Source organism: Geotrypetes seraphini, chromosome 5, assembly GCF_902459505.1.
Source record: "Geotrypetes seraphini chromosome 5, aGeoSer1.1, whole genome shotgun sequence".
Classification (NCBI taxonomy): Eukaryota; Metazoa; Chordata; class Amphibia; order Gymnophiona; family Dermophiidae; genus Geotrypetes; species Geotrypetes seraphini.
The window spans coordinates 77,020,048-77,044,083 of record NC_047088.1 but is presented as its reverse complement, the minus strand read 5'-3'; positions in this window follow the sequence as shown (position 1 = coordinate 77,044,083).

Sequence of the window (24,036 nt, the reverse complement as noted above, 5' to 3'; positions counted from 1 at the left end):
TTCAACTATGTTTCCAGGGCCTTCTTATCCTTTGACTGTTTTTCTCTCCGTCTTCACTTTCTGCCTTGCATCCATCTTTGGCATTAGCTTAATGTTCAATTTTTCTGCTTTCTTTTCAAAATCTACGTTTCCATGTCATACCTTCGCTTCCTATCTCTCTCTTCTGTCCTATTTCCATGGTCTGGCATCTCTTTCCTTCCTTTCTCTCCCTCCCTCCTTCCTTCCTTTCTTCCTTCCCCCATGCCCTGGCATCTCTCCCTCCCCCTCCATGGTCTGATATCTCCTTTCCTTCCCTCCCTCCCATGAACTTGGCTCCTCTTGTTCCTCTCTTCTCCCTTGTCTTCCTTCTCCTTCCTTCCCTCTCTTTTCCCAATTGGGTGCAGCAGGAACAGAAGCAGCATTTCCCTTCCCCCTTTCCTGTGCAGCAGAAGCATTTCTCTTCCCCTTTCCCTCCCTCTCCCTTTCCCTGTACAGCAGCAGCAGCAGCAGCATTTCCCTAGGGTCCCCCTTTCCTATGCAGCAGAAGCATTTCTCTTTCCCCTCCCCTTCCATTCTCTTCCTTGTGGAGCAGCAGCTTGTCTGGCCGGCTCAGTTGATCATTCCATTCAAAGCCGCGGGTGGCGGCTCCTCGCAAGATCCGCACTTGCATCTGAAGCCTCTCTGATGTTGTGATGTCAGAGAGGCTTCCGATGCAGGAGTGGATAGCGCGAGAAGCCGCCAACCCGCGGCTTTGAACGGAACGATCGACTGAGCCAGCCAGACATGCTGCTGCTTCAAAAGGAAGGGAAGGGGGAAGAGAAATGCTGTTTTGATCGCATCCAGACTGCGGGCCGCAAAATAGCACCTGGAGAGCCGCATGCGGCCCGCGGGCCACGTGTTTGAGACTGCTGGTCTAGGGGATTCTGGAGGTGGTTTGGGGGGCTCATCGTCACCTATAAGGGAGCTGTAGTGAGGAAAAGCCATGGCACCCTGTTTGTGCAGTTCACAGCAGTACCCTGTAAGGTTCCCCACTATTTAGGTGCCCTGTCTGGGTGTTCTGTCCATCACTTTGCAGGCCCCTCCCACGCCCAACAGGGCTTGTTCTAGATGTTTTGAACTTGGATGGACAGTTGGACGAAAATGTGCTTTAAAGATCGACGTTTTAGCGGCTTGGACGATCAGATCTTCAGGACGTATAATTGGAAGATTTTCGAAAGTCAAAAGATGTTGGACGTCTCTTTCGAAAATGGGACTTAGGCTCCTTTTGACTTTGGATGACTTGCGAAATGGACGTAAACGGACTTAGACGTCCCTTTCGATTATGCCCCTCCACGTAAATTACATCTAGCTTATGTCCTCGATACAGTTCTCCGGTCACCCAATCAAAAAATTCAATCAGATTCATTTGGCTCAATTTACCTTTTGTAAAGCCATGTTGCCTCGGATCCTATAACTCATTAGATTCTAGGAAGTTCACTATCCTTTCTTTCAGCAACACTTCTATTATTTTTCCAACAACCGAAGTGAGGCTTACCAGCCTGTAATTTCCCACTTCATCTCTATGACCATTTTTGTGAATAGGGACATCTGCTCTCCTCCAATCCCCAGGAACCAATTCTGTCTCCAGAGATTTGTTGAATAAGTCTTTAATAGGACCCGCCAGAATCTCTCTGAGCTCCCTCAGTATCCTGGGATAGATCCCATCCAGTCCCATCGCTTTGTCCACCTTCAGTTTTTCAAGTTGTTCAGAAACACTTTCCTCTGAGACAGCGCAGAATCTACTCCATTTTCTTGTGTTACTTTGCCAGACAATCTTGGTCTTTCTCCAGGATTTTCTTCCGTGAAAACAGAACAGAAGTATTTGTTTAGTACGTTTACTTTTTCCTCATCACTCTTGACATATTGGGTCCCAGGATCTTTTAGTTTAGCAATTCCATTTTTCATCTTCCTCCTTTCTCTAATATATCTGAAAAAAAAATTGTCTCCCTTTTTACATTTTTAGCCATTTGCTCTTCTGCCTGTGCTTTCGTCTGACGTATCTCTCTTGGCTTTTTTCAGTTTCTCCTGATAGTCTTTTCTGTACTCCTCTTCTTGGTTTTTTTTTATATTTCAGGAACGCCAGCTCTTATGCCTTTATTTTCTCTGCCACTAGTTTGGAGAACCATATCAGTTTCCTTTTTCTCTTGTTTATATTTATTTTCTTCACATAAAGGTCCGTAGCCATTTTTAATGCTTATTTCAGCTTAAACCACTGTTTTTCAACTTCTCTTATGTCCTCCCATCCTAACAGCTCTTTCTTCAGGTACTCTCCCATTTTATTAATGTCCGTACGTTTGAAATCTAGGACTCTCGCAATCAATGGAGATACAGGAGACTTCATGATTTTATAATAATGATTATTGGTTGTTGGAACTAGTGAAAATTTCTTTCTTTTTTTAAAAAATAACACCTTTAGTGGAATAGCCCAATAATTAGAGAAGCAGGCTGTGAACCAGAGAACTGGGCTTCAAATCCCACTGACAGTCTTTATTGGCCTTGGGTAATTCATTTAACCCTCCATTGTTTCAGGTACAAAATTAGAGTCCCTTTCACTAAACTGCATTAAAAGAATGTGGGACTTTCCCAAGCACTAAGTCCATTTCCAATGCACTAAGGCATTTTTCCAATTTCTTTTTATGGTCATTTGCTAATATTTGCTTTAGCATATGTTATCTGAAAATTCAGGAGCACTTGCCACCTCCTATTTAGGCGATGCTAAGTGATCTTGTGTTAACTCTGCATTATCCATCTGTAATTAAAGTAGTAACAAAAGAATTTATTTTTTTTTCTCCAGCTAATGCTAGGAAAAAGGATATAGAGCATTTTGTATGCAGGGTAGGAAGTTGTGCAGAGAAAATATTATTGATGTGTTCTGATAATTCAAGGGATTCAATTATACTTTGGAATAGGTTTTATTGAAGTAAAATCTTGATATAAATGAATATTTAATTTAAACTTTGGTTATAAATTAAAGGGTCAAGATATTTTTGTGGGTGGAAAGCTCAGGGAAATTTCAATTATTCTTTGATTTATTTGGGTAGCTAGTGGCCACAGTGTTTGTTGTGGGGTTTGTTTGTTTTTTTGTCAACAAATAGGGATGTAGGGTTTTGCTTCCTTTAATTTTTTTTTAGCTAGGGTAGTAGGTATCGTGGATGGGTCAGAGCCAGCCGAGTAGATATTTGCGGTTTTTCTTAATTCGCGATCCGGCTCTGCCCCTATCCCCCACGAATAACGAAGGAGAAGTGTAAAACATCTAGGCAAAACTAAAATAACAATCAGTCTGTAATATAGAAATATATAACATTATACAGTATAATGAACAATATGATAGAGACAATCAGTAAAGCCTATCTAGGGCATTCGGAGAAACTGAAGGGAGATAGGTTCAAAACAAATGCAAGGAAGTTTTTTTTCACACAAAAGGTCGTGGACACTTGGAATGCGCTACCGGAGGAAGTGATCAGGCAGAGTACGGTACAAGGATTCAAACAGGGATTGGACGGATTCCTGAGGGATAAAGGGATCGTGGGATACTGAGAGAGGTGCTGGGAAAAACCCAACCAGGTCGTGCATGTGCAGGACCAGAGGGTTAGGACTTTGATGGGAAGATAGGACTCAATGGGAAATCAAGGTGGCAAGGGGGCCCCTTCTGGTGATTCAGACAGGTCGTGACCTGTTGGGCCGCCGCGGGAGCGGACTGCTGGGCAGGATGGACCTATGGTCTGACCCGGCAGAGGCACTGCTTATGTTCTTATGTTCTTAATTTAAATTGTATTTATTCAAAAATTACCTTTGTCTTAGCTGCAATTTTACTAATTACAGAAAATATTATGAGCCTACTTGTATACCTATTATTACAAATAATATATTGAAGTGATAATATTTTCAGAAGATAATTTTTTTTAAGTGGTTTCCATCTCCAAAACATCAAAGTGACACATTTCCACAGTCACAGCTTCATTACTACATTTTATGGGTGTGTTGATAAAACTGTCAGGGTTTCTAGTTAGCTGTGTTTTTTTTGTGTGTGTGCTTTTTCTGCTGCATGAACCTCTGTATTCAGCTTTCACTTATCTATAGTTTCACTAGCTCAGTCAAGGATGAATACAGCTATGGGGCACTTGGCTTTAATCCAAGTTAAGAAACTTGCAGAATTTTTTTAATCAAAGGGTGATTACTCCCCCTGCCTTCTATTTCAGGTTCAGACTACTCCCAGTGTTCTAACAACTCCAGGAAAGTAATAAGGGGTGCCAAATATTGCAGTGTCATTATCCTATAAATTAGACATTTTAAAAATTAGCCTTTAAGAGCAAGTACAAACAAATTGGATGAGGGATTGAACCAGACACATTTAATCCTGACTTGTTTTGCAGAAGTTCAACAAATTTGCCTCAATTCCCTGCAAAGTGAATTCTGACAATTTTCCTTCAAAAACAAACGTTTGAGCAACATTTGTTGCAGATGATTAGAAAAGTGCAGTGGCTTTCCATAAATCAATAGTCTGTACACAATCCACAGAAGAATAATTTTCACTATATGCTAGAATAATTACTTATTTTGTTTGGTGTTGTGTTATCCTGTTTGGTTGTTTCATAAATCACATTTTAAGAAAGTTCATATATCTCTGACTTTGAAGTACACCTAAGCCAAAAGGGAAAGTCTCCCCATTTCTGCTGTCATACAATAATCAAGACGGCAACATTTAGAATTAAACCCAGAAATAATGAGAAAAACAATACTTTATTTTTCCAAAAAGTAATCTTCAGGGTACGGGGGCAATTCTATCATTAGGTACCTAGAAGTAGATGCCAATAATTGACAGGAGCTTATATGTTCTAGGTGCTATTCTATAAGGTACTATCTAAGTTTATTGTATATTATTTAATTGGTATTTGCTATACTGCCTATCAGTGTTGCAGCTATAAAGTGGAAATATAGCCAGAAAAGAATGAAAGATAATCTTTCTTCTGTTAATCCACTCAGGAGTCCATACATATGGTGATCAATCTGTTCCTGCGAACTGGACTTGTAGAAGTGTAAATACTTACAGCTTTGAGCACCTCCTCCAAAGAGGCAGAGCACACTGCTACCTGCCAGTTATATCCCAAAGAAATTGAGCACTACTGGAACAGAAGATAAAGAGGGAAGGGCACGGGGTACTTCATGCAAACAATACAAAATTCTGTTCTGCTCCGAAATAGCGAATGACATGGTGACCTGTTCCTGCAGCTAACCGCGGATGACTGCAGTAAAACCGCAGGAATGGGTAAAATCAACATCTGTTCACCACCTGCATGGGGGCAAACCTTTTCACTGCTCCACCGAACAATGAAAAGGTTTGTCCCTGAGGGGAACCCACCCATCACAGCTCCCCGATGTCCCACCAGCGATTCCAGGCCCTCCCCTCAAGGGTCCGGTGGATCCAGCCCACCTACTCCCCACTTGTTGGTCCAGCAGCTCCACCCCACCCCCTCTTGCTTGTGGGTCTGGCAGCTCCAGCCTTCTTCCCTCCTTGCTGCTGGCACACACCTTTCAGAGCAAGCTGATCTCTACACAGGGCTGCTGGACGGTGCTCACAGCCTTCACTCTGCCGGGCTCCTCCTTATGACACAACTTCCCTTTTTTCTCAAAGAAAGGCAGTTGCATCATAAGTTCAATAAATTTCATTGGTATTTAAGGAAAATTTGATATTGGTATTCAAAATTTTTATTGGTATTTAAGGAAAAATAATACATACATCAATGAATCTCATTACAATACAATACAATAAAAAATAGATAATATGTATGAATAAAAAACAAACAAACCCAAAACAAACAAAACTAGAGCGTCATATGAGCATCGGAGCTGTTACTGCCATGGCTGGCATTAAAAAAACACACTACAGGGAATAACTTGTAAACTTCTATAAATATAAAATTAAGGGCTCCATTTACTAAGATGCGCTAGTGTTTTTAGCGCACGCAGGAAATTACTGCGCACTATACTGCATGCTATGCATCTAGAACTAACGCTAGCACAATGCTGGCATTAAGGTCTAGCGTGGGCGGCAATGTAGCGTGTGCTATTCCGGGCGTTAAAGCCCTAATGCGGCTTAGTAAAAGGAGCCCTAAAAGAAAATATAAAATTAAAAAAGATGATGTAGGTTACTGTTTTGCTATGCTTGTATGTATCTAAATATATATATGTTTTATTGTTATCCGCTTAGTTTTTAAGCGGAGAAGAATTTTTTAAAATAAATAAATAAAATGCTGCACAAATAATTTCATAGACTGAGTGGAATTAAGTTTTACTCCCAAACTCTTTACCTTTGAGCAAATGGGAATAGATACATGCACAAAATCCAACCTGTCAGGAAAATCAATAACCAGTTTTCTGGAACAAATCATTATTTTAGTTTTTGTCAAGTTAAGAAACAAAACAATTATTTCACAGCCATTCAGATATTCAAGTCAGACACAGCCTAATATTTTCCAAGGCACCATCTAAATCATCACAGAATGTCTGTCCTACAGAGCAAGGGCCATCTCCTTGCCACATGCACACAGTCCAGCTCCATGGAGTGCCCATGGGGAAATGGCAGTAATCGCCAAGAAAACAGTTTCTGAGCCACAATCACTTTTCCAACACAAAAAGGTTTATTTCTCTACACAGTCCCTTGCACCACAAAAGTACAGCGACATCAAAACAGGGCACTCTTCTCCATTTTATGGCTAATACTAAGAAGTTCAAGGCACTAATTACTATTCCAAAAAGAGTTCCGTCTTTTCCTTCTCAGCGTAATTAGAGAATGACACAGGGACTGTTTCCCGCAGCTAGCCGCAACAAACTTGCAGGAACATGGAAAAAATCAGCCGCTTGTTGTGGCTACGGAAACAAGGTTTTTCACTACCCTGCGAAGTGGTAAATTGTCTTGTCCCCGCAGTAAAGGATCTACCATGTCGCCTCCCACACCACCCTTCCTGGCCAGCATCCCCCCCTTGCAATTGTAGGTTCAGCAGCAGCCCCCCCCCTCCCTCTCCCTTCCAATTGCGGGTCTAATAGCCCTCCTCCCTCGCTCTCGATCGCATGTCAAAACCAGCAAAAAAAAAAAAAACCCAAGCTTGCGACTCCTCTGAGATGGCCCTTTTTTGCCTCCTATCCCAGGCCTACCAACTTCTTAGAAGTTTTGTGGATGAAGAGGCAACATCTCACATGCAGGCTTGCTCTGGGACCTTCTTCTGACTGAGTCTCTCCTTCCGATGTAACTTCCGGTTTTGCCTGAAGTTACATCAGAAAGAGAGAGACAGGAAGGATCTGGAGCAAGCCTGTGTCTGAAATATTGCCGCTTCATCCCTGAAGTTTCTAAGAGGCAACAAAAGGTAGAAAAATAATTTTATTTTCTATTTTGTGATTAGAATATATCAGATTTGAAATATGTATCCTGATAGAGCTGGTGTTAGATATAACTGGGGACCGCAAAGCCTAGGCTGTGCTTCTTTAGCTTCCAGCTGGCTTAGGGCTCTCTCTGACCAGGGGGCACTTCTCTAACACTATTCCTGTCATGTGTGACTGCAGTATTCTGTTAGCATGATTTTTCTGTGTAGCATTCTGTAGTAATTTGGCTTATTCAGTTTTCTTGATAGTGGAAAGGATATTTGTGAAGGGGAGGGGAGGGAAGACAGGGGTTTTGTTGATCCTTGCTTTGTATTATTTGTGTTTATAAAATGACAATTGTACAGAATATTGTTTCTTTTTATACTATAATAAAATAAGTTCAATATAAAATCATAACTAGTTGAAGCTTGTGCGGATGGGATCAGATGGTTTGCGGAGACGGGGACTGAGCTCGCGGGGACGAGGCAGGGATGGGGACCAAACTCATGGGGATGGGGCAGGGACGGGGCAGAGATGGGGACAAATATTTTCCCCTTGTCATTCATTAAGCAAAATAAAAAACAGAAACATATGCCCAATGGTTCCAACGTATTGGCTGCTGCTTTATCAGTCCAATTAGCCTTCTCTAACCAGGACTTCAATTCACGTTTTCCTGTCAAATTGGCAATCCCAGGCAGTGCTCATTTCACCAGTGCTCCCCTTGGCTCACTATAGAACTGGTCATATCTCAAGTCGCACATTTACTTTTGTTTGTCCTGTCTCTCTTTAGCTGGAGTCAGTATGTGGGGAACACTAACCACCCTTAATGAGATCAAAATGACCCTTTTCTCACCCAAGGTTCCCAGATGTTTATTACTCAAGATACAGTCAAACTTGTAGGCTTTTAAAGTATGTACAAAAGTCTCAGCTTTTTACACACAACTTTCTGCGTCAGCTGCGCTGGGGTTTTACACAAACATACTCCCCTCCCCCAAATCTTGACATGCTTTCCAACCAAACATTTCTCCTATTAAAAGAAATCTTTCTTATTTAACAGGATCATTTCATTTACATTTCCAACCTTCACTGGTTCATTCATACATCCCTTCATCTGACATACCTTGTTCTGGTTCATAATCACATTCCATTCCACAATCTCCCTCATTCAATTCATAAATTGGCTCTCCTATCTCCATGGGATACTTTTCAGACCATCCCCCCCAGTCCACCCCTCTTCAGCACATCCCAACCTTTTCTACTTGTGGGTGACACACTCTTCTACTGCCAGTTTCCATATCATTTCTCTGTAAACTATCCTCACTCTAGGGAAGCTTTTCTCCAGGAACCTGGTATCTCATTAGCCTGGGTTCCTCATGTAGAACATTTCTGTGAGGGAGAAGAATTGGTGCCCAGGGTTTTTCAGCCTGTTACACCCAGCTAGGGTTGTTTCTCTGCTTCTGTGCATTAGAGGACTGGTCCCTCTCCTAAAGCTGAGGTGTAAGAGATTTATTCTCATAGGGCTGATGCACTTCCTGGTGCAGCACAGCTCTACGGGCTCCTCCTCTTTTCTTAATTCTTTGGTTACCCTCCCCTACTGATAGTGAGTTATAGGAAGCTTTGCCAGCAGCCTTAGGGAAAGAATAATAGGGTTCCTCGGTGGAACATGGCTCTGCTGTTACACTGGTCCCTATCTGTTGCCCTTCTAAAGGATCAAAAACCTATATGCCAGACTTTAAAACCCTATTCCATTCTCTAGGAATAGACCAGGGGCGTCCATAAGGTCGATCGCGATTGACCAGTAGATTGCGAAGGCAACACCAGTCGATCGCGTTGCCTTCGCGTTCTACTTGCTTCCCGACACAGAAGCGCCGAGCTGACCAGCCTTCTCCACCTGACATCAATTCTGACGTCGGAGAGGAAGTTACGGGCCAGCCAATCGCTGCCTGGCTGGCCCGGAACTTCCTCTCTGACGTCAGAATTGACGTTGGGGTGAAGGCTGGACGGCCCGATGCTTCTGCGTTGGGAAGCAGGGAGAGCTTGGGAAGGTGGTGGTTTGGGAGCCTGTTCCCCGATGGCGGTGGCAATGACTAGGTGGTAGGCAGGGAAAAATAAAGAAAAGGGGCAGGTAGGGAGACAGAAAGAAAGAAGGGAAACAGAAAAAAGAAAGAATGGGGGGACAGGGAGACAAAGAAAGAAAGGGGGCATGGAGAGAGAAAGACAGATAGAAAGAAGGGGGGCAGGGAGACAGAAAGAAAAACAGACAGAAAAAAAGAAGGGGGCAGGGAGAAAGAAAGAAAGGGGAGGGGGTGTATTTGTCTATTTTTGTATAGTTGTTACTGAGGTGACATTGCATAGAGTCATCTGCCTTGACCTCTTTGAAAAAAACCCGGAATATAAATGATAATTAACATTTTCTCTGCGTACAGTGTGCTTTGTGTTTTTAAAAAAAATTTATTGTTGGTAGATCATTTGGACTTGGAGCTCCTTTTACAAAGGTGCTCTAGCAGTTTTAGCGTGCGCTAGCCGCTACCACCTCCTTTTAAGCAGGCGGTAGTTTTTTGGCTAGCGTGCGCTAATCATATGCGTGCGCTAAAAACACTAGCGCACCTTTGTTAAAGGAGCCCTTGGTCATTTTAAAAGTAGGTCGCAAGCCCAAAAAGTGTGGGCACCCCTGGAGTAGACACTGGCTTAGCTGATCTAGAATTAGCAGCAGAGGTTGTGGATGTGACAGGGGCTTTCACCTTGTCAATGTGCTCATGTGTGCACGATGTTGATGGACGACCAGAACGACATTCGTTAGTTACAATTGTTCTTCCCACTTTAAACCTTTTACCCACTCATAAACCTTTCATTGATTCATGGTGCTATGTCCATACTGAGTCAATATTCAACAGTGAATTTCCATAGGTTTCACTCCTGTCCAAAGAAAGCACACTACTGCATGTTGTTCTTCGATGGTACAATCTTGCAATGGAGCATCCATATTTCTGACTTTGTGGCTGCCACACGACTAAAGGCCAAGCACTGCACTGTGCATGAACTATCCAACAGGGAATCAGTTTGGTTTTTGCTGAACAATATTCCTGTGGGGTGTAATTATATGTATCATGCTCCACCAGATTAGTTTTCTCCGGGATGGGAGAAAGAACATGGTATCTCTCCAGGACTTCCTGTGCCTGCCTCCTTTGGATATTATTTAGAGTCCCCAAATTTAACCTCCTCCCTTTTCCTCATATCTTCAATATGTGGGCCAAAGTTTTCCTCTGCCTCCCCCTGGACCATATCCTGCCAGGACTTCAAGAGATTTACATGGTATACCTGCGTACATCCTCTCTAGTTTCTCACTTCATAATTAATGGGACCCAACCTTTATGTCATTAGTCAGGGATCCTTCCAGCGAAAAGTGAAGCGATGGGAATCAGAGGCAGGATTTATCATACATAGCTTTCTGTTTGGCCTGACTCTAGGACAAATTGGTCTGGGCTATCGCCATCAAATGACACAGTCACTGCTTAAGGCCTAGTAAATATGGGACTATATTTTGTGGAGCTGTCTCCTCTTGTCTCCACTCCCCTCTTAGCCAATCTAATAATCCCTTCAGGGCCCTCCCTTATAATATTTCTAAATGACTCACCCCTAATTAGGCTGGGACAATTCATCACAGACATTTCATCGCAGGTCATTTCATCACAGCATCATTGAAACAGCTGTGATGAATCATCCTCTCCACGTCACTGTTGATGCCTTTCCTTCTCTCCGCCCCAGTGGTGCAGTAAGGAGGACTGGGGGGGGGGGGGAAGAGGGGTCTAAGTGGTAGTGCTATCCTGCCAGGTGCCATCTTGCCAGGGGCATCAGTTCCTCTCCTCTTCTCTGCCTTCCCCTGCATACCTCTTGAAAGGTTTGCCAGAGCGAGCAGTATCTTCCACCCCTTTATTGTGCCAGCCTTGGCTCCCTTCTGATGTCACTTCTTAATCACAGGCCCAGGATGTCACATCAGAGGAGAACTGAGACTGGTGTGAGCAGGAGGTGGAATTTGATGCTTACATCAGTATGGGCCTGACTCTTGAAAATGAGCATCCTGATGACAGCCAATCGAGATGCACATTAAAAAAAAAAGTCTCAGAGGCAGGATGCCCACATTGTAGGCCTCTGGAGCACGTCTATATATGATGGAGAATAAAAAATTAAAGACAATTGTGGAATCACGCCTAAGAAGGTAGGTGATTATCACCCAATTCATTTTTTTTTCAACTGTGAATTTGTTAAAACTCATAATCGAAGCCAATTTACTAATTAAGTTAGTTTTCTAACATTAAGGCAGCTCTTGTAGAATTTGCCTCTAAGGGTCCACTTCTGTATATGTCACCTAAAAACTGATACCAATTACTGTGGCACTAAGCACGATTCAATAAAAGTTAGACACCCATTATAGAATCATGCTCAGCACCAACTAAGTAAGCATAGGTGGCACTAAGCATGCCTACTTTTAACTATGCACTTTGCGCTACGAGTCTACTGAGTTGTGATCCTAGCTTTCAATTAACTCCAGTTAGTGTTAATTAAGAGTCGTTTGTGCTGAATTATTGGTTCCAAATTAGCCTATTACTCAATTAAGTTAGGTGCCTATATTGGCTAGGCGCACCAATGTGGATGCCTAACTTTAGGCACACTTTATAGAATTTAGGGGTAAGGGCTCATGGGTTAATCACGCATTATTGCTTCCCGTAGTGTAGTATAAGGACCTCTAAATATAAAAAATATGGACAAAATCAACTGGGACATATATTGTTGCATAATACAGCTAAATTAATAATCCCACACATATTGAAAAGCAACATTTTACTATAATAAGAGCTTGGAGGGTTTTTTTATTTGTTTTTTTTTAAGAAACAGTGTCTATGCAGCCAACACTACTACTTATCTTTTATCCAACCACTTTAAAAAAAAAAAAAAAAGCTTCATAAAAAAAAAAAAAAATCCTGTAAAGATGTAAACCACAGATTAGCATGCTGGGTAATTGCCTTGGATGGCTTCAACCATAATTTTTAAAAAGTTGCCTAGAATGGAACACATGTAATTAGAAAAATATGGTGATTCAATAATCGAGTTCCTAAAATACCTCAAGGTCATATGGTCAAACACATTATCACCAATAGAGAAGTGCTGGTCAGTGATTTTATCTCCCATTTATTTTTAATAGCAGGGGAAGTGATCTGACTGAGGCATAATGAGATGCAGCCTGCAGGTCCATTCTTCCATTTAGCTTTTATTGGAGGAGAAGCTGCCCTGGGTACAGCAGGTTGAACTGCAGTCGCATTCTCTAGCCCAGAACTGATGAAACAAAGGGGACCAGGAAGAGGCTCTGCTCTTTATATTGTTTTGTATCAGTAGTTCTATTACCTTTGGACGGCTGATAGACACTGAGCAGCAAAGGCACATCTCAAGCATCATGCAGTTTTAATAGGAGATGAGCTTCTACAACTAGGGTGAACACAGTGGCAGTCCATTTTCTCTCATTTTACTAACATTCAGTTGGGGAGAAATAAGGAAGAATGAAAAATTAAAAATGCATCTGGCGCTCCAGGAATTCTGTTGCAATTGAAAAGCAGAGGAAGTTTGCAGTGGCATGATATTATGATCCGCTTCATTTATTAAGCTGCAAAGTCCAATTATTCAGCAGATAGACTTACTTTTCAGAAAGCAAATGGAAAAGCAGTTCATGTTTTGATAGATGTCATGTGAGTGCCAGAAACACGTTAACCTGTACGTTCATGTAGCAGAAGTCCCACGCATTACCTAGCAGTAATATGAAGCATCAGTGGGTATTAGCAATATCTCGTCTCAGGAAATCAGAGCTGCTAACAAGAATGCCAATCTTCTTGTATCTTAGCTCTTCCCCAAATGGCAAAGATGCTGATTCTAGTTCTCAGGGTCACTGGTTTAATTTCTAGCTGCATCTGCTATAAAACCCAGAATGATCAGAATTAAAATGGTGCTGGCAGGACATAAGTATTTAAAATGATAAGGGGGCAATTCTATAATATGATGTATAAATTAAGATATCTACAAAGGAGAAAATCACCTCTGCAAAAGTCACAGTAAGGTCCAAAGAAAAGAGCAGAGTGAGGCCTGGTCTTCAAACCCACTTTAATAACAACCAATAATAACCATGCATCAAACAGTCTTGTCAAACATAGGCTTCTGGTAAATCATGGACCCAACACAGACCGTAATTTGGCTAGAGTGTCTGCATCAGGGGTCCCTGTGAGATAAATGAGTCAGGAAGTATTGTGTATTGTGACTTCTCCAACAATTTCTGACTCTTATTTTTGGTTTGTCATTTATCTCACAGGGACCCCTAGTGGTCACTCCCTCAATGATCACTGTCCCCCTCCCAGCCCCCAAATATCTGCATGAAACAGTATATATCTGTCTCTTGACAGCTGAAAATACTATGGCCAGTCCTAGTAGCGCAGCAAGCAGGTCTCTGGAGTAGCCTGGTGGTCAGTGCAGTGGACTGCAGAGAAAGGGACCCAGGCCCCATATGCCACCCTAATTAGAACACTTATGGTAGAAAGTGTGAGCCTACCAAACCTCACTGTACTGCAATATAGGTGATATCTGCAGGCAGAAAGGCTATTAGGGTGGTAGACAGGTGGGTACAGTAGGATGGGGGGGGGGGGGGTTTGGAGGAATTACCACATAAAGTATGGGGATTATGGTGAGATGTGTCCCTGGCACCCTTAATGACAAGTTTAGAGCAATACCCCCTAGGATGCTCCACTGCTCTGCTGGCATGTCTGTGTGGCCAGTCCATTAAAAATACTAGCTTCTCCTACATATAAATAGCTTTTTTTTTTTACATTTTCAATTTGGACTCTTTTCAATAATGGCAAAAAATTAAGGAGTCCTTTTACTAAGGCGTGATAGCTGTTTTATCACGCGCTAAATGCTAATGTGTTCATTATAGTCTATGGACGCGTTAGCGTTTAGCACATGGTAATATTTAGCGCATGCTAATACGGCTAGTGCGCCTTAGTAAAAGGACCCCTTAGACATCTAGCTGGATAAAATGTCTAGATGGACCATTAAAGAAAAAAAAAGTTAGACATCTTCCGCCTGATATTTGGATGTTTTGTGAGAAACATCCAGAGTCGGACTTAGACATCCTATCGTGACATAAGTACCAAGTTTATAGAATAACGCCTAGCTGCGCATAATTGCCAACCATGTTACTCTATAAACAAGGCACTCAAATTAGTACCTTACAGTAAATACTCATCATAGAAATGCCTTGTAAGTGTTTTGTGAAGTAATTAAAGTCAGATTAGTAGACAAAAAAAACCAACAATAAAACAACAAACCTGACCATGAACTGTTGGAGTGAGGTTGCTCTGGTGCTCAATATTACATGCTTGAATCAACTAAGAAATGTGCCTTCTATCATCATATTAATAAAATAGAGCTCAATGAAATTGTACTTGGGTTAGAGATTAGTATGGACTGAAACATCTACTTCTGACTTTGAATGATAGATGATTAGATATAAGTGCTCATGCTAATATTCAGATTACAATATTCAAATCACGGAAAAATGTTATGTTATTTTTCTGAGTCTGTAAAAAAAAGAAGAGAAGAGGTTAATTAGATCTGTGACACTTCAAAGTTTAAAAAGAACTACATTGGAGACAAAGCTGGTTTTCCATCAGCTTTAAGCAATATGACACCAGTCTACTGAGAATGTAGTGCTCCCTGGAGCAGATTACCTGTCAAGAAGAACATAACAGCAGGCAGCACAGGCTTTTAAAGCAGTATACTACATTGCAAGAATAAAAGACTCAACATGCCACTGAAAAGAATGAAAATGGAATAAAACTGTGGAATGCATGCAAACAAATAATGTTAATGTTTTTATCTTCCGACTGTGGTTTAAATTCATTGACCTGTTCTATTCCCCAGAGTAGGAATACACATTCATGCATGCATTAAGGTGAAGAAATAAAAATATCCTAGTCTGGCCCTAATGTGTTTGGCTATCCCTGCACTCATGCTTCAATATCTTGGCAAACTCATAATAGTGGTTATCAGCCTTTGGCACATGGATCCCATCCCTCCACCCCCATGCCTTGAATCGGTTATGAGCCCACCTTATTAATCCCCTCTAAAAATCCTTATTATCCCCACTTTTATCTGACTTATGTCTCTTCACCTTTTATGAAACACTTTTCTTTCCCCTCCCAACCCTTCTTTCTTCCACCTTTCGTTATCATCTCCTTTCATACATCTGGAATATCTATTATTGTGCTCTAGCCTCTGCAAATTTTGATCTGTGGGGAAGGGAGGGGTTGATGGTTTCAGCCAGACACAGGAAATTCATGGCTATGTAGTACCGGGGGTCTTACAATGTGTCACTGGCTCATCATCTGAATTCACTATAGTGCAGTGGTCTCAAACTTAAACCCTTTGCAGGGCCACATTTTGGATTTGTAGGTACTTGGAGGGCCTCAGAAAAAAATAGTTAATGTCTTATTATAGAAATGACAATTTTGCATGAGGTAAAACTCTTTATAGTTGATAAATCTTTCCTTTTTGCCAAAACATGGCCTGTGTCGGGTTCATTTGAAAAGTGTTCCATGCGAGCTATCTATTAAAAGTTTTTACTAGCCTGAATACCTTGGTCATCTCTGCTTGGTCATCTCTGCTTGGTTTTGGCTGAATGACTTTGTGCAAAGTTTGTCCTTCTTTGCTTTTCTTCTTCATTTTCTGATATAGGTATTAATAATTCATTTCTCATAGCCCATCTGCCTCTGCCTTTTCCTCTCCCTCTGAATTCTATTGTTTTGTCTAAATATCTGTTGTTCCAAGTAGTGTCCACTGGATGTCATTGCTAAATCTGTTCTAAAAAAATTGATCTCATTGTCACTAACTTCGGAGCATTGGGGATAAAGGCAAAGAAGTAGAACAAGGAGAAGTAAAAAGATCATCTGATTCACTCCTGATTCTTTTACATCCTCTTACAAGGCTCTGAATTAAGGCTCTTCTTTCATTCATGTCTCTGTGTTCAGAGGATTTCTGTCTGTTTATTGTTACGTATTTTTCTATTTTTCTTGACAAAAATATTTGGCTCTGCTGAAGGGTAAAATTTGGTCTTCATCTGCCATAATGCTGGATGGGTCATTTGGCCTTTATCTGCCATCATGTTCTGTTTCTATTTCTTTTATAGTCTGCTTCATCCCTTCTAATTTTTCAACCTTGGTTTTCTTAATGTCCCTCTGAAACTCCTTTAATTTCTTATTAAGATCTGTGATGTCCTTTTAGAAATTCTTATCTTGTTGATATAAACATTTGAAGGGGCATTTTCAATAGGACGTCTAAATCTGAGTTTAGACATTTTGTGAAAGATGTTCAGAAATCCCGTAGAGAAAATGTCCATTTTCAAAGCAGCAAGACGTCTACCTTTCTAGACATTTTTGCTTTTAGTATGTCTATCTTTTTTGGCCATTTTCGAATACAAAGATGTCCAAATAAAAACACACAAACACAAACTATTGGGACGTCCAAGCAGATAGCATTCTTAGCAAACTGGCCACATAGACATCTGATTAGAGTAGAAGGGTACTCTAGGGGGAACTACAGTGAATGCCACATTTAAATCTTTCAGGTTACATGTCACTATAACCTGTTTATATTGTATGGTGAGGCCTCAAAATTCACCCAAAGCTTACTGTAATTACCTGTATACTACAGCAATAGTCCTTATGCCTGCAGGTGTCATCTTTATGTAGGTACAGTAGGTTTTGGATGGGTTTTGAAGGTCTCACCATACAATATAAACAGGTTATAGCGACATGTGTACCTGGGACTTTTAAATGTGACATTCACTGCAGTATCTCCTAGAGTACCCCTCTTCTCTGCTGGGCTCGTCTGTCTGTATGGCAATCTGAAGCTGAAAGAGGGGATGCCGAAAAGTTCTTAGCTCAGCCAAGAAGAGAATGACGTAGATATGGTTCAATCAATGATAGGAAACAATGTCAAAACATAGAACTTTGTTTCTGCAAATTGGCACAACAAAATAAAATAAGTTCAAGTTTCAAGTTTATTAATATTTTGATATACCGACCATCACAAGTATCTGGTCGGTTTATAATAATAAAAAACAAAAATTATAAAAATGTTATATATAAAAAAGAAAGAAATTAAAAAATCTAAATGATAATAAGGGGGATAGAATTGAAACAAAGACTTAATTACGAAGGGTATGAGACATAAAGGAAGCATAGCGAAGGGAAAATAACGCTCTGACTTTAGAAAGTTGATTGGTTGAGCTGACAACTTTTTGGCACCTCCTCGTAATACAACTTTGGGCTGTGGGAGGAGGTCAGTGACCACTGAGTGAGTAAGGGGGGGGGGGGTCAAGCTTTAATTTCTCTAGTGGTCATCTGGCCACGAGTTTGGGTCTTGTTCACACATTCATTTTTAAAACAGGTCTACCTCCAAACTTCTTAAAAAAAAAAAAAAAAAAAAGCCCTGGACATTTTGTTAAAGATTTGATTATCCCTGCAGAACATCCAAGTCCTAAACCCACCCAAAACATGCCCCTTTATGTTTGTTTATTGAGAGTTTCTATACCGCTACTAATGACTGGGGAGTCAATTCAGAGTGGTTTACTTGAGCTTCTGCAAAGGTGTTACGCTACATGAGTTTCTTTAGAGATGTTACCATAAAGAGTTACAAAGAGCTTCTGTGAGGTGTTACAATGCATGGGCTCTATACTGAAATACATGGAGCTCTGTGGTAGTGTTACAATACAAAGTTATTAATATCAGTATGATTATGTCATAAGCATCTTACTTATGTTACTGCCACATTGATCATCCTACTTATATGCACATGTTTATACCAAATCAATCAAAGATACAATGAGACAAAACAACCAGAAAAACACATGGAACGTCAGTTTTGAAAATGCCCAGTTGGATGTTTTGACTAATAGGATGTCCAAGTGCCAGTTTATGCTTTCTTTTGGACGTCTATCTTTCTCGAAAATGAGCCCCTTAGTTTTAACTATCATTTTTTATTAATAACATCAGTTTTTACTTTGGATGTTTCAATTAAAATAATTATTAAGTCTAATGAACATTTACTTAATATAGAACACAATTTATCAAGAAATATCTTGTTATCTCTACACATTTGAGGTTCTTTCATTATTCTTAAACCTCTGGGTATATGCTGCGCTCTGCAATAATGCAATAACGTGTAATTCACTTTTAATAATGTTTTTCTTAAAAGCAGTCAGGTATTGCCATTTGTATATTAATGAGCCTTCATCTGTTTCTCTGATTTCTTATTCAAAATCAGATTCTTGTTGAAGAAGAGGGTGTAATTTGTATTCATTGTAATAAAGGATATTATCCCAGGTCTTAAAGGTCATCCCTTAAATAAATAAAAAAATATATACACAATGACAAAATTAAAAGGATATAAAATTGCAGCAGCACAGATAATACATCAATGAGAACACACAATTGGCCTTCAAGACTAGAGAATGCACAAGGATACTTTAATTTGAATGACCCGACATGACCCATGTTTCAGCCAAAAAAGCCTGCACCAGGGTATTAGAAAATAAATAGAAGTGCACCTACCTTTTATAGAATTGCACTTTGCGCTGCATTAGTCATCTCCTTTATAATCACACTTAGCACCACCAAAGCATGCTTAGGTATCACTAGGCATCTTAACTTTAGGTATATACTATTTATGCCAAGGTATCTTCACTTAAATACTTGCCCCTAAGTTAGGCCCATGATCTACCTCTAACCATGCCCACTTTGGGTAGGCATTTTGTACTAGGCATGTACTTTTTATAGAATCATGTTTTTTTAGTTATGTGCATAACTTTCAATTGAGCCCAAGTAAAGCCAATTATGAGGTGTTAAGTGCCAATTATTGGTGCCAGTTAAACCTATTAATCAATTAAGTTAGGCACCTACATTGACTAGGTGTGCCAACGTAGGTACCTAACTTTAAACGGACTCTATAGAATTTGCCAGAAAATATATCAGAACTCTTATTGAATCTCTTAAATAATACATTTCCATAGGTGAATATGTAGAATTAAAAGATAATGAATATTTGTGAACAAAGCATAAATTAAATTAAATCACAAGGAAAAGAACCTCTTTGTATGTTGTGAAATTAAGCTAAATCTAGGGACATTAATATAAATTATAAATATGTATGTTCTGACAATAAATAGAATCACATGAAAAAGAACATTTACATATCAATAAATAATATGTAAATCAAATATAAATATGTTATATGCAGATAAAACCAATAAATATAAAAAGTAGCTCATTACCCGATAACTTGTATATCTCTATTTCACTTCTGATACACAAGGTCAACAGTCTCATCAAAAAATTCCTTAAAAAATAAAAAGAGTGGCTATAAATAGTTTAAAGTATAAAAATACATATAAAACCACTTTTGAAATGAGATACATGAACTTATATATTAATACAGCAGTTATGTTGAATGACCGATTGGTTTTAATTCTGCATATTCACTTATGGAAATATCCGCCCACCCTTTTACTAAACCGCGATAGCGATTATTAGCACAGGGAGCCAGGCTGAATGCTCTGCGCTGCTCCCAATGCTCATAGAGTACCTATAAGTGTCAGGAGCAGCGCAGAACATTCAGTACAGCTCCCTGCGCTAATAATTGCTATCATGGTTTAGTAAAAGGGGGGTATATTATCTAAGAGATTTAATAAGAATTATTATACATTTTATATTTTTAGACCCCTGATACAGGCTTATGGCCGAAACACGGGCCGTGTCAGGTCAATCAAATTAAAGTATCCTATGTTTCCTGTTCTTAAGGTCAATTTTGTATTCTTTATGTTGTCTGTGCTACCAATTTTATATCCATTCCATTTTGTCATTGTGCACAGAAAATAATACCAGCACACAAAGCAGATGCAAATTTGTTCTGTTACTGTTTTTTGTTTTTTTTTTTAACAATTTTCATAGCAAAATTATACTTATAATTTCTCTTTCAGGAATGTTATAAAGTCTATTGGTAAAGTCTATGAGAAAGGGCACTAACTTGATATTGCAACCTTCATGTCACACCAAACATCCACTCCAGAAATTCAAACACCTAATGGAACCTGGTCCCCATCCCTCTGGATAGATCACTACGCATACACCTTCGAAATTAACTGGACCAAAATCAAAACCAAACCTACATCCAAAAGAACAACCTACACAGCACGTAAACATATCGAGCCTACCATATTCTGGTCAAAAGTAGATGAAACAATCCAAGAAGACAACCCCAAAGACTTCATAGAACACTGGGGCAAACTGAGCAATAACATCCTTGACGAACAAGCCCCACTACGAACCAAAACCAGAACCTGCAGAAGATCAGACCAATGGTTCGATGACGAATTACTCACACTCAAGAGACAATATAAACGTCTGGAAAGAAAATGGAGAAAAACCAATCTAGATCACACAAAAACCGCCTGGAAAAAAACTAACAAGCAATACAAACTTCTATTAAAAGAAAAGAGAAAAAAACATTACTCAAACCTAATAGACACGGAAACCCAAGACACCAAAAAATTATTCCAAATATTAAAAGATCTAACAAACACCAAACCCTATATGACCACAAACAATAACCCCTCCCCTTCAGCCTCTCTCCTAACAAAACACTTCAAGAATAAAATCACAAACACCAGAGCTTCCCTCAAAAATAACCCAGCCCACCTAATTGTTGTCATAATACCTCCTACAGAAAAAGAATCATAAGCTGCAGACAGAACTTGGTCCCAATTCCCAAAGATATACTGGACCGAATTCAACAAACTCTACAATAAATACAGCCATGCATTCTGTGAACTCAACCACTGCCCACCCTATCTCCTATCATCAGCGAGCACTAAGTTCCGTACCCTACTCCTACACTGGATACAAACCATGCTCACAGATGGCACCTTCCCAACTAATCTCAGCGAAATCATCATCACCCCAATCCTAAAAGACCCAAAAGGTCCAACAGACAACTCATCCAATTACAGACCAATCGCCTCAATACCTCTATATATCAAACTAACAGAAGAACTAGTAGCCAAATTCCTCAACAACTATCTCGAAGAACATGACCTACTCCACCCCACGCAATTTGGCTTCAGAACTAACTTCAGCACTGAGTCACTATTAGGCCCCCTTATAGACACAGCAAGACAACACCATAGCACTGGAAAAAAAATGTTGCTAATACAGCTGGACCCAACGGCAGCTTTCGACCTAGTTGACCATAACATACTTTTCCAAATTTTGGACACAATAGGCATCTCAGACAAAGTATATTCATGGTTTGAAGGCTTCTTAAAATCCAGATCATACAAAGTAAAATCAGACAAGGAAAAATCCAAACCGTGGTCAAACCCCTGCGGAGTCCCACAAGGATCTCCTCTATCCCCTACACTCTTCAACCTATATACAGCCTCTCTCGGCGTGTACCTGAACAAATAAGGTCTAACCTCTTACAGCTACGATAATGACATCACCATCCTCATATCCTTTGACCAATCAAAGACACACTACACCGAACACTAGCTACAGTTACGACGTGGATGGAAAATCACAAACTGAAACTCAACCCAGACAAAACTAAATTCATCCTCCTAGAAAATAACAAAGTCTCTACCACTACCAACATAGTAATCAACTCTATCAAATACCCTCTACAAACCTCCCTAAAACTACTTGGAATGACTATTGACAGGGGCTGCACCATGCAACCACAAATAAACAAAACGATACAGAAATCTTTTGCAGTCATGAGGAACCTAAGACAAGTCCGAAAATTTTTCGAAAGACCACAATTTCTGCTTCTTGTACAATTACTAATCCTCAGTATATTCGACTACTGCAACATCCTCTACCTCCCTTGCAATAATGATTAAACAACTACAAACAATCCAAAACACAGCTTTGAGACTCGTATATTCATTGAAGAAATATGATCACATCACTGAGGCATACATCGACTCACACTGGCTTCCAATCCAAGAAAGAATACAATTCAAATTTTACTGTACACTATTTAAAACTATTAACGGGAACAGCCCAACCTACTTAAACAACCATTTTATCCAAACTACCTCTACCAGGCATAGAAAAACACCCCCCCCCCTTTCACTCACCCCACAATCAAGGAAGTAAAACAGAAAAAACTTTACGACGGCCTACTAGCCACTCAAGCAGCAAGACTAGATAACCAAATTTCCACCCTATTTACATCAACCCCTGACTACAAGAGGTTCAGAAAGAATATAAAAACTATACTCTTCAAGAAATCCGAGTAAAGCCTAATACCACGAACACCTCCCCTACCCCTGATCCTACCTTTCCCTCTCTCAGAAACGATCTCCGATCCAACTTTGTAACCCTTCCCTCCACAACTCTTATTGTAATCCGCTTTGAACCGAAAGGTAATGGCGGAATAGAAATCTGTAATGTAATGTAAAAGTATCAGTCAATCCCTTAAATAGTTAAAAAAAAAGTATCAGTCAATCCCTTAAATAGTTAAAAAAAATGTGCAGGACTATTCCAATAGAATAGAAGTTAATGTCCCTTCAGCTAGCTCAGATGTTCTACTATGAAGCTGCTCATAACTGTTCTTCAACCCAGACGTAAACTCTTGGGACAAATTCTATAAACAGCGTCCCGTTTATAGGCGGCAGTTGGTGTCCTACTGCTGTCGAACCAGCCAATTGGGATGCACGTTTTCTTTAAAAAAAATAAAAATAAACAACCTGAGGCAGGCCACCTACACTATGGACAACAATTATGAGTGCAGGGAGGTGTCTGGGGGGTGCTTAAGCTCACCCAAGCCTTGGCGTGGGCGTGGTTTCACCTGGAAGTGGTCTTAGGCAATGTGACCATTCAGGCTCCATGCGCTTGATTTAATTTTCAGTTGGAGAAAATTAAATCAGTTTGCCCCTGAAGAAATGAGTTTGCCCCTGAAGAAGGAAATGAAACGTGGCTCTTTAGGGCGATCAGTTGGCACTCATGGACAACAGACCCTCTTACAAGATGGATGTTGATGGCTTCTCAGCTAAGTCCTTGTAGATGGCAGTTTAAATTTACTGGACAAATGTGATTTTTTTTGCTTTCTCAAGGCTCATCAATTAGTGATTTTGCACTTTATGTACTTTTTGAAATTCTTGAATGATGTGACTACTTTGGGCATTTCATTATTATTTTCTTCAATCTTTGCACATCTGAATTTATATTTATTAGAATTTTTAACACATTAATTGTTTTTTTTAAGCTAGAGGATGGCTTTAAATGATGTTTATGGGTAACCCTGCATGCACTCTAGGGTGCTTTATGTCTGATATGCCCTGGTGAACTTTTGACTTTCTGCCAATATGTTCCCATAAACTGATAGCCATCCCCAGCTTTTTATTAAATCTTTAGAGATTCTTGATGTATCTAACCAATATTAATTAAGCAGTGCAAATTTTGAAAGCCCACAGGTTCAAGATAGTTCTCAGAATTGAAAGTAGGTCTTTTCCTTCCAGTTTACATGCTATAGGCTATTTCTAATCGGGGTAGTTAGGCGGGGCAT